The sequence below is a fragment of the Alligator sinensis genome, unplaced genomic scaffold, assembly GCF_000455745.1.
Source record: "Alligator sinensis unplaced genomic scaffold, ASM45574v1 scaffold1092_1, whole genome shotgun sequence".
NCBI lineage: Eukaryota > Metazoa > Chordata > Crocodylia > Alligatoridae > Alligator > Alligator sinensis.
Genome location: NW_005842252.1, coordinates 447546 through 464023, shown reverse-complemented (window position 1 = coordinate 464023; position 16478 = coordinate 447546).

The window sequence follows — 16478 nt, the reverse complement described above, 5'->3', positions numbered from 1 at the left end:
GGGGGGATCAAGGTCTGTAGTTTTTCTTGTAGTCTTGATGGAAATGATTTGACAGTATTGTTGAGTTTTTTGGTGAAAAGGGGAGTAGGATCGTCTTGTACTTCTTTGTAGTAGGTGGTGTCAGAGAGCTGTCTGTTGGCTTCCTTTATGTAATCTTCGCGGTTTAGGATGACTATGGCTCCCCCTTTATCTGCTGGTTTTATTACTATTTGGTGGTTGACTCCCCAGCCCAGCCTCTGGCTTCTTTACTTTTCATTCCATCCAGGAAGAGCACACACCAACTGCTGCAGCTTCCTGAGCCTGACGAAGGGTTTTTGAACCCGAAAGCTTGCTTAATAACTATTCTCCAACTATTTGGGTTGGTCTAATAAAAGATATCAGATTCACCCAAGGAACCTTGTCTGCCTATGTCCTTAGACCAACATGGCTACAACCTACACCCCTGTTCTGTGTATTCATTTAAAAATAAGTTTCCTGTTGGAATGCACAAGATTGGTAACTGATACTAGTTTGAATATGGCTCCACTTGGTAGTAACTGGGGAATGATAACATCTGACCAACATTTGGAGGACTGTGTGTAAAGAGTAGATGGGCCTTGGTCCAAAACTAATAGATCATGATCACAATTGGCACTAATTGGCATCTGGCTTCAAGTCTCCATAGAAACTGAATGGCCAAGACAGATTGAACTATCCTTTCCATTATAGAGATGACCCTTATAATTCTGGGTTGGGGCATACACTACAAAAGTAGTAGTAGTAGTAGTAGTAGGCAGCTGTCTGTCTTGCAAGACAACAGAATTGTGCCAAGTGAGACATCAGCTTGCTGAACATCTGCAAGTGTGGCTGCTGAGCCCAATTCTTGAATGACAGTCCCTTCTGAACTTTATCACATTTGAAGTTCATATCAGGAAGAACCCCGCATCACATTCAGGATTGTCACAAAAGTAAATAGGGAGGAAATGCATGTGGCAGCTGACTATGCTGCATTTGTAGACAAATTACCTGTTCATCCCTGTTACCAGAGCAGTGGTTAGCCATGTTAGTCTGAAGTCAGGCAGAAATTAGGGCAGGGTGGCACCATAGAGACTAACTGAGGAGCTTTCATGCCTACATCAGCTCAAGTAGGTTGTTGCCAATGAAAGCTCATGCCTCTGAATCAGTTAATCCCTAAGGTGCCACTTATCTGAATTTTTGGTAATTAAAGTAAATGTAGTCAGCTATTTGATTAATGTATCCTTGCAGGTAAACATCCTTAACTAGAAATTAATGACAAATAATGATCTAGCTTGGAGGACCCAAAAACATATACATGAATGGAGAATTGAACTGCATCCTGTACCTGTGACTGTAGAAGAAAGAATTTTTGTCCCTACGGAAACTTCCAAATTATTTTGGCAGCAACTATGAGCTCCATATTGCAAAGGCAGAAGTGTGGAGTGAACCTGGAAACGATAGAAACCTGAATAGCTTAGCTGAAACATGGAAACACTGTACTAAATGGCAAAATGATGATTTGGGGAGACATCAATAGAAAGCTAAGTGTTGTCAGGTGAAGAAATAAGGTCAAAGTAAAAGAAATGTATTTTCTTCTAATGTTTAAGGAGGCAGAACCAAAGTTGAGTTTCAAACTGGCAGAAAAAAATTGAGGGAGATAAAATGATACAGGGATCTGACTGAGGCTGCAGCTAAATCAAAGTGGTAGGAATTAATGATCTACCCTGAGGTATAATGCACATGGCATAGTTTATATGGCCTAGCAGACACAGCAAAGGTTTGCAATTGGAAAAAGTGGAAAAGAAAAAATTCAAGACGGTCAAATTACTGTTGAAGGAGAAAATGTTCTACTTAATAGGAATTAAGTTTTAATGGAATGGAAATAAATAGGATGAGCTAAATATACCATTTTCTCTTGGATAACATGAGTTGCCAACATAAGTAATACTGTAGTGGACTCCACTACAGCTTGCTGTGGAGTATCAGTCCTTTATTGTCATGTGGCACCATGGTCTATATACCAAGAGCTTGGAGACAAGGATTGTATGTGCTCAAAGCACTAGGCTCCTCAGTGCTCTCAGGCTCTCCCTAGTCCATAAAAATTGGCACATCTTGGGTAACAGAGTCTTTGTTTACTATGCCATCCAGAAATTAGAAGGTGAAAGGACCTTAGGTGCATTGACTTCAACAATTATAATAAAAGGTAATACCATTAGTTCCCATACCAGTCTCCCCACTGCCAAGGTAGTGTTGGACTGAAATGTAAAAGCAGTTCAGTCTTGATGATGGGTTTGCCTCAGCACTAGCTTTCTGCTGCACATGTGCAATTGTCCCAAGAATGAAAATATTTAATGAAACTTCTGTTTTGATTAGTTGTTGACAGAGCACTGACTAGTTTCCTGCTAGTATACCAGGTGGGCTGCAGGAGGGCACAGGCTTCCAGGGGCTGGGACTCAAGAGTAAGACCAGCATGCTGACTGCCTGAGAGTAGAGGATCCTAGGGCTTCTAGGCTCTCTCCTGCAAAGTTGAGAGGATTCAAACTCTGGGAGTCCCTGTTCTACCTGGGGCTTTACCTCTGGTTTTGTAGCAGGAGACCTAGAAGGTTTGAGAACCCCACCTTGAGCCTGCCAAAGAAAGAAGAGAACTGAGTGACAGTCCTTATCACTTTTCATAATTGCTGTACCTTTTAATATGTGAATACAGTACTTGGGACTTGCTGGGCATGTCTATATGTTCATTAATGAGCCTTAGATACTGGCAGGAAAGGTTCTTTGAGTAGATATGATATTTTTTATTAGACCAACTGAGTAGTTGGAAAAAAGTTTTTGGCAAGCATTCAGGCACAGCCACTCTTTTTCAGCTTGCCAAGAACTTTTTTGCAACTACTCAGTTAGTCTAATAAAAAGATATCATATCTACTCAAAGAACCTTGCCTGCCTATGTCCTTAGGCCAACACAGCTTCAACAAAAAACCCACCTTATATACTGTGCATTTAGTTTAGTGCTTCCTTAATAAAGTACTAACTAAATGTGTAGTACCTAAGGTTACTGTGCAGTTGCCCCAGCACATGGTTATTTAGTGATGCTTACTGTGCACTACCTTAATAATACTGCACAGTAGGCTATTAGCATGATTTTTGCCATGGCACACTAATGCCCAGTGTTATTAGGCTAATGTGCCGTAAGCTTCTTGTGTAGATGTGCCTGCTGAATGCTAAAGCCAAAATGTTGGGTCTGGATACTTATTTGCCTACTACCATATCTTCTCTCTCTGCCTTAGTGGTCCCTTGGGGCTGTTAGCAACTGGCATAATTACAAGCATAGCTTAATCCTTAATAGCTATTCTTATGCAAAAGAATAAGCCCTGTGCACAGACAATCCAGGGTTGTGTGAGCACTGTGATGGGTTATTCAATGTTTGCTCCTGATGCCCCCCACTGAGGTTTGAACTACATATTAGTTGTCTGTACTAGTAAATTGGAACCTATGGGTGAAATCCCAGCTGTGCTAAAGTCAGTGAGAGTTTTGGCATTGCCTTTCGAGGAATCTAGATTTCAGCTTATGTCTGAAGGAAGCATGATGTATCCCTTCACATTACTACGTGAGTTGCACAGCTGTCCCTCACCTCCTACTCCTTATCTTTGCTGGTTCTCAGAGCAATAATAATGGTTGAAAGAGAAGGCAAAAAGAAAGCTATTTTTAAAAAAATCAAATAAAACCTACACAAATGATATGACAACTCTTACCAGAGTGGAAAATACCTTGCAGTAGCATAGGAAGAATACCAGATTTAGAATGAAACTCAAAGAGCTATGGATCCATGGTAAATTATCAGCAATCAAATTTTCAAAGTGAGAATTTGCAAAGTGATCAAGCATTTTCTGTGGCAGTACCCACACATATAGAGAGATGTATGAACTAGAGGAAAAACATTTTCATGATTGCGAACTACAGCTTGAGGATGTAGGCCAATAGGACATCAGCCTGATGATGAGTGAAACTTCAAAAATCTGAAGTTTTATGACTACATAATACAAGCAGCCATTAATTCAGCTACTTGTGCAAAGTCTGTCCATATTTTGAAGAAGTACTTGGCCAGGGATATCTAGTATACAGAATTCACGATTATTTTTTAGGTATAGTTGTAAGAGTTGGGTATTACACTTTGCACAAAGAGCTCTACTCTATTTGCAACATATGCAGGACTTCATTTGGATCTTGCACCAGCGTGTATCAGTACAAATTTAACTGAAATCAGTTTAATTGTTACCCTGGTACAAAAACACTGTAAATGAGATAGACTCAGACTAGGTGATGTAACCATAGTGTGATATTTAAATATCTAAAATGACAATTGTATTTGTCTAATTATTTCCTATGGTCAGGCTAAACATCACAGATAAAGGCATGATTAATATTGCACAACTCCATTTATCCAAAACATTTCAAGTACATGTGAAACACTAGGATAAAAAGACTTTTGGATGAATGGATAAAGAAGCCATTTCCTACACACATGCCAGAGAGATGAACAATATTACAGCATACTCAGATGATACCATACTTATTGGATCAATTATCACACACACACACTCCAGCTTATATACAGTAGAAGTCAATAGAGGAAAATGAGAAACACGATGCTTTAATACTGATGACAACATGGTTGAGGGGAAAGCACAGATTTGTCATCTCTTCTTTAAAGTCTTAGTAACAAATATTTCTTATAAAATTGATGAGAAATTTTACTTCCTTATTAAACAAAATGTAATTAGAACTGAATGACTGAAATAGCCTATTTTGGTTTCTCCAGATAAAAACAATATAAAAACATCTCAGAACCAAGAAATATACGATAGAATTTAAGCCACAGTATTTCATGAATACCTGATATTTGTTACTTATGTTTATAATGAAATTATTGGAATAATGGGTAAACAGTTAGAACCACATAAGCTATATGGGAAATATCTGGGGACTCCAATTACACTGGAAGAATGAGAGAATTCACAAATAGCATATGCAAAATTTAAAGTGCAACATTATTTTTTGATTCACAATATTTCTTTATAATCCAAAAAATTGAAAAAGAAGTGTGTATCAGAGGTAAACAAATGTTGGAGATGTAATACAGAAAATGCTGACTTGATACATATATTATTGATAATGTCATATGATAGGTTGTATGATATATTAATAAATTGTATTAAAAAACTACTGGGGAAATAGCAAATAGAGAATAAACTATTCAAAAAGACAAAAAGTTAGCTGTTAAAAAATAGAAAATGGTACTTCTGGATATCTTTCCAGGAGTTGGCTCTGCTTCCTCTCACCAGCATAAGTTTCAGTGTATTCCTTTTTTTTAAGTGCTCCATATCACAAGATAGTTGTGATTTTACCTGACGGGTGTTGGAGGTTGATATATCATCTCTGAAAAATGGTGTGCAGACTGGGTGAATAGGAACAATTTTTTTTTTTGTAATATTTCGTTTATTATGAGTGTAGAGCTCCTAGAATTAGAGGCAAGATGCTGATGGAAAAAAGAAGACAACTTAAATACTCGAGACTCTTAGGGATGAGCTGGTCATAGTAAGGTTGCTAGCATTTACACAGAGCTTCTTCACACAGCCGGAGAAGAGTGAGGAATGACAAATGGAAAATAAATTGACTCGCTAGTTATAGGCCTATCAGGTGGGGTGAAGTTCATTGAGACATGTCACTTCCACTGTCTCTGTCCTTTCCTTCTTCTAAAAATTCCTTTTGCACCTCCAGAGCCTGATCTGATCCATTCACTGGATCTTTTTTCAATTCCTTTTCACTACCTATTTCTACTATAATGCTTAAAAAAATTATCCAACTAATGATGTCTAGTATAAATGGCAATTCAGAACAGATGGTTTTATTTATAAAGAGGAAGTACATAAAATAGAAACAAAAACACAAAAACAAAAACATTTTAATTTAGTGCAGAAGTTGTTTGGATATTTTCCAAAGAAAAAAGTGAAAACAACAATGAAAAATGAAAGGGGAACAAATGAATGTCCTATTAGACTGAGGTTTCTGAAAATGATTGGTTTGGACTGAAGTGAGAGAGGAGGAGCTACAAGCAAAGCATGTACTGGGGCTCGAGAAGAATTTTGGATGCATTAATTGAAGAGGCTCTTCGAAAGAAGTTCAGGAGCACCAGGTCTGAGACTGCAGGAACCCAATGAATGTTAAGATATAGATTTAATAAAAAATAGAAATGTAGATGTAATAAAAATAGAAATGTAACATGAGTTTCCCAGAAGTAATCCAAAAGGACCTTTTGTATGAGATGCAGCAGGAAGTGAAAAGGAATAATATGACTTTTATATAGGACCAGTGAAAACAACAATGAAATCATGTGTAAATTTGCTCCTTCCTATTTAATATTCAGTACTGAAAACATATAGAGTTCCACTCCTTTTATGTTCTTCATAGGTCTAGTATGAATCCAGTTCTTTTCTAGTCAGGGAACAGGAAGTTTGCCTATTCTTCTTTGCGTAGAATTTTCCTTTTTATCTGTAACTGTCTGACTTAATCTGCTGTGAACTTCATTTTAGCGGGTTTGGAGTAGCTGGGGTTCTCAATGCTGAACAAATAGAACTAGGAAAGCATCATAAATCTAATGTTTAATATGACAAATACATTTACATGACAAAGTCTGAAAAGGCCCCTGTGATCAAAACTTAAGTCTCGGAAAGCTTCTGTAAGATTGAGTTTAAATTTGGTCAAGAATAGGCCTACCTTCATCAATGAGTGAAACTTAAGAAACCCACAAGCTTTGTTTGAGCCCTTCACAAAGGGAAAAACGTCCCCTTCATTTTTTATGCTTCCATAAGTAAAGGCCCAACCTTTTTCTTTCAGGGCTGCTGGAGACCGATAGCTCCCACTGACTCCAGTTCCAGACAGATGGTTGGATTTCTCATAAAATAAGCCACATTCGCCAATATTTTTGTATAACCAAAATTTGATTTTCAATAAAATTAGCCCTTAAATTATCCTATTCTTGAAAGAAAAAACTTGGAAATCTTCAACTATCTTATTTCAAAATAATGACATAAATTGAATGGTAGGTATATGCATTTATATTGTGCATCTACACTGCTGATGCACAGTTCATCTACACCGTAAATTTTTGCTGATCCTGTTACTGGTTTTAAAGCTATATAATCAGCGCACATACTTTTAGGCAACAGTTTATACGTTCATTTAGAGGTGCCTTACAATAAAACAGATACTGAAGTAAAATAAAGGAAAATTTGTAATATGTCTAGAAGTATTTGACTAATATAATGTGTTCTTAAACAACACTGTCAATGCCTGAGGTGTTTGACAACTGTAAAAACAATATCCTTTCATAGGTAGCACTATCAAACAATTATTAATTTGCACTGATAGTGGTATTTATTTTGTCTGATAATCCTGTGAAAATGTTGTCTATGAAAATATTAATATATAAGTTTCTTTGGATGTAATACTAAATTTTAGGTGACAGGCACTATTCTTTGGGTTTTTTTGTTGACAACAGTAACAATTCCCTCATAAATAGCTGTATAATGACTACAGTCTGCAAAATTCAAAGTCATTAAAAAAAATCTACATTCAGAGAACATAGTCCTCACTTCTTTCAAAGACTGTTCCCTTATTATGACTTTTTGCATTTTGATTGAGACAGATGCTGGCAAATTTCTTTGGGGGTCTATTCTTTAAAAACACAGAGCAAATTATTAACACCAGCCAGCAGCAAAATAACAACAAAGAATATGGTTTGCTATAATAATGTCAGAAAATAGCTGCCATATACCATATGCACCCATTTTTTATCCATATTTTTGCTGCCGAAGAACAGGGTCAGCATTTTAATTGCATGCACCAGGGCCCAGAACTTGGTTTAACACAGCTGAGGATTGGACATGAGAGGAGAAAATGGATTTAAGCTGCCTTTGGACTTTTGCTATACTTGGGACTGTTGTAACTGACCCAGTTTTATATTAAATATTTCAGATGTCTTGTTAGTCAGACCCATGTCTTGTGATTAGGGCCAAGAAATAAAAATAAGTTTCATATCAGTGTCCCTAAATGTTACAACCATATTAGAACTCATATAAGCAAAAGCAATGACAAAACTCACCAAAACAGACATGCCCATACAACAAGGATAATCATTAGCAAAAAACTTCTCTATTGTGTAGTGTATATTACAGTAATCAGATAGCGGCTGTATCACTTTCATTTTAAGTCTCAAGAAACCCACCATTGCAACACATGACATATATTAATTTTTTAAAATATTGTTCTAGCTTAATTACTTAAATACATTAACATTTTTTCCACCATGGCAATCTATTATTAGTTGGAATACTGCCTTTGTAAAATAGCAGGTTTCAATATTTGCTGCAAGGATGTATATTAAGGAATGCTACCAGAAAATGTTGCATACCCACTTTTTTTATTATGCTTACAAATATGAAGCTGCAGCAGAAATTAATGTATTATTTTATGTTAGTTGTCAGCTGAAAACTTGTGGACTACAGGGTATTTAGGATAACACATAACATTGCTAAGTCTGATTAATTAACAGTGTATGCTTGTATAACCCTGCTTAAGATGACACCTCTGCAACCTTGCATCATGTGGCTCCAGCAAAACAGGGGTAACTACAAGAGAGGATTTCAAGAAATGAAGTAGTTCAGCACTTGCTCAATTGGCTGATACTATCTGCTGGCCTGCCTATAGGGTGTTTTAACAAGATCCCTGTAGCTGAGACATTGTCTCTGCCATTCAGCAGATGTAGTGTAGAGTAGGTATATACCTGCCATAGTCGAGTAAAGTTACACCAAGAAAGGGTTTAAGTGCTGATTGGAATTCAATCTTCAGCTGGTGCATGTAGCAAGTTATGCAGGAGGCTGCATAGCATTTGAGTGAGCAAGTAGAAGGACATCCTCTGTGGGCACTGCTTAATGGTATAGCAATGGATGCTGTAACAATGAATGGCATTAAGTGTTATCAGTATTTCAGGAAATAAAATGGTAGCAGAACAGGCTAAATTATTTGGCTGACTGTACATTTAGGATAGCTATGACCATGGAGTGTGCATTTGTGAGAGGCAGGATATCCTATTGAAAAATAAAGTTTACTAATACTTAACTGTGCCTTTCCCTTGTGTGTTTGTCTTTCTTTGATATCCCTGTTAAATTCTTCAGAAAGTGGTTTGCCTAAATCTCCTTTTCAGCTTTTCTCAGCTTCTCCACATATATACATTCCTGATTTCCTTTCCAAACCCAATACCTTTCTTTTGACTGTACTCCTAGAATATAATAAGTTCTGCCGACCATTTATAAGAAGCCGGTGGATTTTATTTTGGCTGTGTTATTTACTCTTCAGACCAGCTCATCATTGGACTTTTACTATTTTGGTGCTGTGACAGGACCAATTGGATACTGAAAGATATTCAAAGACCTGCTGTGCCAAAAGTAGGCATGATGGGAATTAGTTTTATCTTAGATGGAATGGCTATATACTTTCTCATGACCCCAGGTAGGAGTTGCTTCTTACACAGAAACCATATAACTATTAGGTACTACAATCTCAATATCTGTATCTGAACATATTAGACTGCCTGATGAACTGCATGGGCACTTGGCCTCCACAGTATCATTAGTTTATCAAAACCCTTGAATGCCCCCTTATTCCATCTTAAGGGGAATGATCCCATTAAGATCTTTATGTTGATGAATACACAGTCTACAGTATTTCTACTTGATCCTCAGTTCGTCAGCCAGTTCTGCACATGCAGCATGTTGCAAGTCCCATCTTATGTCTTCTAACTGAGATGCCAAAGGCTGATTAACATGACTTCAGGGAACAGTAAGTGAAATGACCATCCTCTCTGTTCTCTTGCTTGTTGCAATTCAGAAAGATGGCCTTTAAAAGGGTGCAAGTATTTCTGGCATATTTGAACCATAAGATTAATTGTAATTCTTGGCAGTAAATCCTATCCATAAATAATACTAATGTGTGAAATCAAGCATTTGAAAAGCATAAGTTTATTCCAGCCTAACCCATATTTTAACAGTGAAAATATGGCAACAAATGAAGGCATTTACTAAGTTCAATAGTAAATTATGTATACCTTTGTCATGGTGCCTGTGAAAATTGATAGGGTGATAGCAACATCTCTGGATGTTTCTGTAAGAAGATGGCCAATGCTATGTGACTGTATAGCTGCAGAAGGTATATATTTGTTGAAGGAAAAATCTCATCTATATTTTCTTTCTATATGATTTACTTGAAGAGAGTATTGTTTTCTTTTATTTTAATGTGACATTGAAAAAACTGTCTTTACTTGCTTCTATGAATTTCAGTAGCACTTATGAAGATCTTTTATTGTCCAGCTCAGCCTGGAGTAAGTTGATGCAGCTATTCTGGAAATTCCTGGGCCAAATTCAGTGGCCAAACAAAATGTTGGTGTGAATTATAAATCCTCATTTGGTAAAACCTTTCAGTTGAACTGTTGGAGACTGGATGGGGAGGAGATGAAGGGAATACAAGACTACTGTGAACAATGATTTGGGTTGATAAGAGATTTATGTCCATCTGTGTATATTTTGGGGAATTAAATATATTTCTGTTTGTTACATTTGTTATTTTATGGTTTGGATGCATTAATAAAATTTAAAAAGAAAAAAAACTTTTCAATTATTCACTTTATATTAGCTAAGAATCTTGCCCAAAATGAATATTGTTCATATTTAACTAATTTACACATTTAGTTGTTGAAGGTACGAAACTGAATTTTCAATGAACTCCTAATATTTCTGATGTTTTTAATGCTAAGCATTAATTGTTCTCTCATAACCTATGGGTTATATAAAATTATATTATAACTACCAGAACAAGTATGGAGGGGAATAAACATAAGGGGAACTTTCTGTGGAATACTGGACTACAGTTGCCCAATTGCTACAGAATTTTCTGAGGGTTTAGCTGCATACTTTAATAAGTTTGCATCAATTATGTCTGATCCAAGATGCTTCAGAGGCTCATAACTTGCCCAAATTCATGTAATTTTTCAGAAGAGACTCATTCCTGGACTGTGGGAAATCTCTTCCTACCAGACTTCAGGTTTCTGTTGAAGGCACTTGAATTTTTCAACAAAATGATCTATGATTTTTTTTTTTAATGGGGCAAAACAATGCATTTCCTATACCTTATTCTAAGAATAAGCTGAACCGTTTTAGCTGAAAATGCACGTTAAAAAAAAAAAAGTTTATAGTAGACACTTAACATGGGAAATTTCTGCACAAGCAGTTACAGCTAGGCAAATTTAGAAGCATCTGAAAACAGTGGCCTTACAAAAAGGGAAAGGTCAGGCAGCACTATAGGCAGCACTCTCGGTTCTTCCTATCATATAATCTTATAGGGCATGTAAGCTGTGGAAGAACAAGTATACTTTCTGGCAAGGTTGGCCCATGCTAACCTGTGGAACCTGTGGCCGCACGGGGCCCTGCAGCCAAGGGGCTGTGCCCTGCTCACCCCCCACAGCCTGCGCCACGTTTAAAAGGCTTGATGCATGCAGGGAGCCCCTTCCCGACTGAGCAGGGGAGGAGTTCTCAGCTCCGCTCCTGCCCTAGCCCCAGCCCTGGCCCTGAGGAGGGAACCCAGGCATCCCCAGCATGTGCGGCCCTCATCCCGCGTGCCTCAAGGTCTTTTATTTCAGTGAGTTTATACTGCAATTAACTGCAATTTTGATTTTTTGATGGATCAGGGGGCCCCAAAATTGTATCTTGCAGGGGGCCCAAAAAATTGTGGGCTAGCCCTGCTTTCTGAGCAAGAAGCCAGCCTATCCAGGAGGAGGGCTGTTGCGATGCAGATGGCTAAAAAAGAAATGTTAATCCCCTTGGCACCAAAAAGTCAGTAAACTTCTATCTAACAAGGGGAGTACTTCATCACAGCCCTTCTTATTTGTTGCTTTTCTTGATACAACATCACTGTTATTCCTTTTGTATCCCAAAGGGTAAAATAAGCTTTGTTACAGTAGCTAGACTAAACCTAGTTCTAAATGAGCTATCTCTCTGCTCCACTGCCAGATGGAGTGTAGACATACCTTAAGAAATGGAACTGTGTTGGAGGCAAGTTTTTGATGCACCATGGATCATAGAGAAAGATAAACCTTGGAATACTTAGTTTGACTAAGCCTGCCCAGAGTGTTTTCACAGCCATGACTTTAAATATGCATTTTAATATTTTAATATTATAAATTGCCAGGTGAGGGTTGCTGTGCTAGAGGTGTGCAGAGTACTATTTCTGAAAGCTACCCTCAGCTTGTAAATACTGGCATAGTTCCACTGAAGTGAGTGGAGTTTCATTGATTTACATCAGCTGAGGATTTAGCCCTTTGATCTCCAATTATGTCAGTAAACTGGACTTCTGCCTAGGAAGCAGCAATAAAGTGACTGCACTTGAAACAGTATCAAGTCAGAATCATTCAAAATGTGGAGGCATTTAAACAGGGGCCACTTCTGAAATTTGCTTTGACTGAGTAATATAACATATCAGTACTTATTCACAGATGCTTGTTGTTTGTTTCAAACAGAAGTAAGGGTTATTTGGTGATAAGGAAAGCTGTTTAAAGGGTGATGTTTGGTCTCTTTTTGCTGGCTTTTTCCTTTGGTCTTTTGGCAGGTATGTACTGTCACTTAGTCCACTAATGCCTGGATTAAGAATTCCACTGAATTTAAGCATAAACTAGTCACCTTGCTGTTTGGCATTATCAAGACCTAGATGGTTCTGTGCCTGCCTGACGATGAATATTAGATGTCTATAGACTGGAAATGCATCCAGGCTTTGGTATCAGGTGAGTAGGGGGTTCTGAGGATCCAAATTTTAGGCTTAGGTACCCTAAGAGTCCGTGAGGCATCCCTCTGTGGATCTAGTCCTGAAGCCAGAAGAATGTGTACCTTTACAATTGCCTGTATTAGTGCCCCCTTAAATGAGTCTTGTTTCAGATGTATCACTCCAGTAGTGGGTAATTACAAATATCAATATAATGTTTAGTATAGTATAGTGATCCTTATCACTCTGAATTTGCACTACTTCTTGTGATGATTTGGGGAGTATGATTGCATACATCTTACTGGGCTTTAAACATTTGCTGATTCACAACTGCCTCAGTGTGTGTGGAGTCATCAATGTGCTGTCAAGGCTGTAGTGCCCATCTTTCAGACAAAGGCTACTGGAGTCATTTAATTTGAATAGCAGCCATTGAAGAAGGAGCACCTTAAAACAGGAGAGAGCTGATGTTTAGGGAAACCAGCTCTGGTAATTTTGTCTGGATGGATGGGGTATAAAGCATTGGAATCTTTCCAGAAGCAGAACAAAGAAATCAGACATTAGTGTTGGGCCTTCAAAACCAAAGAACCCCAGAGGCTTGGGGAGAATTCAGGGTGATTCATAGAGACACAGGAACCTTGGACAGGTAAGAGAATAGGAGAGTGTGGTTGCATAGCAGTGAAATGTAATTTAAGTGTGAGATCAACCAAAGAAGAAGGAAGCAGGTTTCACTTAAAAAGTAAGCATGCTCATATTGCTTCTGCTATGCTCTGGAGAATGCTTCCTTACCTGCTCTGCACACACCAAACTCTAAACTGAGACAGCGAAACTGCCATGACACACCTCTCAAGCACTCCAGAGACAAAAGTCTCAGAAGTGACAGCAGAGAGGGTCATTGCCACACATTTGTGTTTGGTGTGTGTGGAGCAGGAGTAGGTGGGCAGGGCATGCTTATAAGCCACTTTCTCAGTAGTAGGGGAGAAGTGGTACATGCATGTCCAGAAAGGTGTCATGATTCAGAGGAGAAGCTACGTACGGTGATTGGAGGATTCATTACAGGATACTATCCTAAGCCTAATGGAAAGGAAAATGCATATAGATTTTAATATGTTCTCCAAATCTTCATGTTTCTTTTTATACAAATTAAAGAGCGATTGGTTTAGGAGACCCTTACAAATTGTGTCTGTTTGTCTGCTCCAACTTATCACATTAAAAAAAGTGAAATGTAAGCTTGAAGTACCCGAAAGATTTGAACTCCGGAAAAGGTTGCACTTGAGTAATTTGGAGAGTGGGGTCACGACTGGTCCTGAGAGCTCAAGCAGCTGGGTCACAAGGTCCCATTTCTGTGCAATCTTACCAAACAGCCTGTGTCCAGGAAGCATGTCAAAGAGATCAAGGAAAGAGCCAGTATTGCAGTTTTCCCATATCAAAGGATTCAGGACGAGAGGATTCAATCATGGCATTCTAGTGAGTGTCCAGCAGTGACTACAGTACAGACTGGGTTTGGGAAGCCAAGAGAATGCAAGAACGAATCAATAATGGTGTGAAAAATGACCAAGTTTGTGGGTTCTAGTTAAAACTTTTACACAAAGAGGTCATGTGCTTCCGTCTTTTCTCCAATTTACTTATAAAGCTTATAATATTGATCAGTGCCTACATATTCACTAGAGCTAGCCAGGAAAAGTCCACCAATAACATTTGAACACAGACCAGAAATAAAATTTCACAAAAGTTCTTTCTGCAGATTTTTTTTTCAGAGCAGCACTATATTGATACAAGATAGGGCAGCTTCCATGTTCATTATTCCTGAAGTAAAGGCTGTCTTTTTACTTGCATTAGAAATGATAAAAAGGATTCTTGATGGAAAACAATGCTTGTGATTTTTATTTTTTTCCTCCTCCCTACTGTTGATTCTTGTAAATGTTCAAATATTCCCCCACTCAATGTAGAGTAAGACTATTCTTACTCTACCTGTGTGCAGATATATAGGTGATGCAGATTCTCATAAGAAAATAAAACAAAACAAAAAAATCTATTTAAAAAAGTATTACAGAGCATCTGTCAGAGCTGAACTCCAATTACTAGAAATAAATAATGCAAATCTTTAAGTGTTTTCATGAAAGGAACAAAAAATTATATATTGTGTTGTAATTTAATTCACATGACAATTATAAAATAAATGGAAAGTTCTTCTTTAGGCATGAAAAAGGTTATCTGAGTTTTTCACTTTACCCACTTGAGGTTATTAAAAATGTAACTCATTCAAAGTAATAATTTAACACAAAAAATCACTATTTAAGTGAGATTAAGGTTGGGATGACAAAGTGACAAAAGCAAGTAAATTCAGCATTCAGGATGATATTTTGTCTGAACCGTACTGAATGCTTTGGAGAATGCGTGTGGCACACAACATTGATTTGACAGCCTCGGAATACCTTGGAACAAAGTGGTAAGACTGAAAATGAACTTTAACACAAAATGTCCTCATTTTTGTCTATTTGTAGTAAACTTTTGTCTGTTTGTGACAAAATATAACCTTTCTTCATTTATAGTCTTCTCCTCTCCCACCCCACAAAGGTAGCAACATAAAACAAAAACAAAGAAACAAAAAAGACTGAAAAATATAAAGAAGTCAACATGACACACTATGCTGGCTACTCTGGAACTGTTATGGTCTACTGTGTGGATATATATTTATAGAAATTTTAAAACACAGTTTGTGTGTTTGGGGGGTGGGGTGGTTAAGCTTTAATTATTGGCTTGATAGATGGTAGTGACTCCAAATAAGATATGATGATGTATAATGTAAATATGAGTTTGGGGGATTTTAAAAATTCAGATTATTTATCTGATCAACCATAAACATTCATCTACTGTGCAAGTCCTCCTCAATTGGTGGAACCTGGACACTGCTACTCTTCCTCCCCACTAAATCCATGTGCTAAAATCCTTTATGAAATCTTGGTTGAATAAAAAGTTATTGTTCCTGTGCTTCTTTTCTAAATGTAGTGTGTATTTCCTCTGAAATATCCCAAGCCTTGTCTTTGAGGGATATGCAGGATTTCAGTGTGTTAAAAAAACTCATAAAAAACCCTTCATTTTCACATAGGAGTGCAACAAAGCAAATGTATTAAGTCCTTTCCCTCCTTGCCTAAAATTTACAAGGGACTAAAATTATTTCTCTGGAAATTTGTAAAAATAATCACACTCTACCTGCAACCTGAGACTGTCCATTAACCGCTTAGTCTCTCTGTTCTGCTGCATTAGACTGCAGCAATGTTCCTTTAAGTGCCAATGCTCTGTTAGATGTACCAGCAAGAGCTGAATGAATAAGTTGTGATGCATAATTTATTCCAAGAATATGGTCCTTTTTGTGTTTGCAAAAAATCCACAAACAAGCTGTTTTTCACAGTTGCGTTAAGTGTTCAAAACTATTAAACACATGATGTTTAGCTACATTTCACCTTCTTATGGATTCCTTGTGAGCTGTTTGTGGAGAACACTGAGTTTTCCATATTTGTAATTTGCTGTTTTCACAGGACGCTGGGTCAGATGGTCTGTGCATCTGGCCTGTTTGGACAACTGTCACTCAGAACCAGGTTAGTAATGGAAACCTACATGATTAC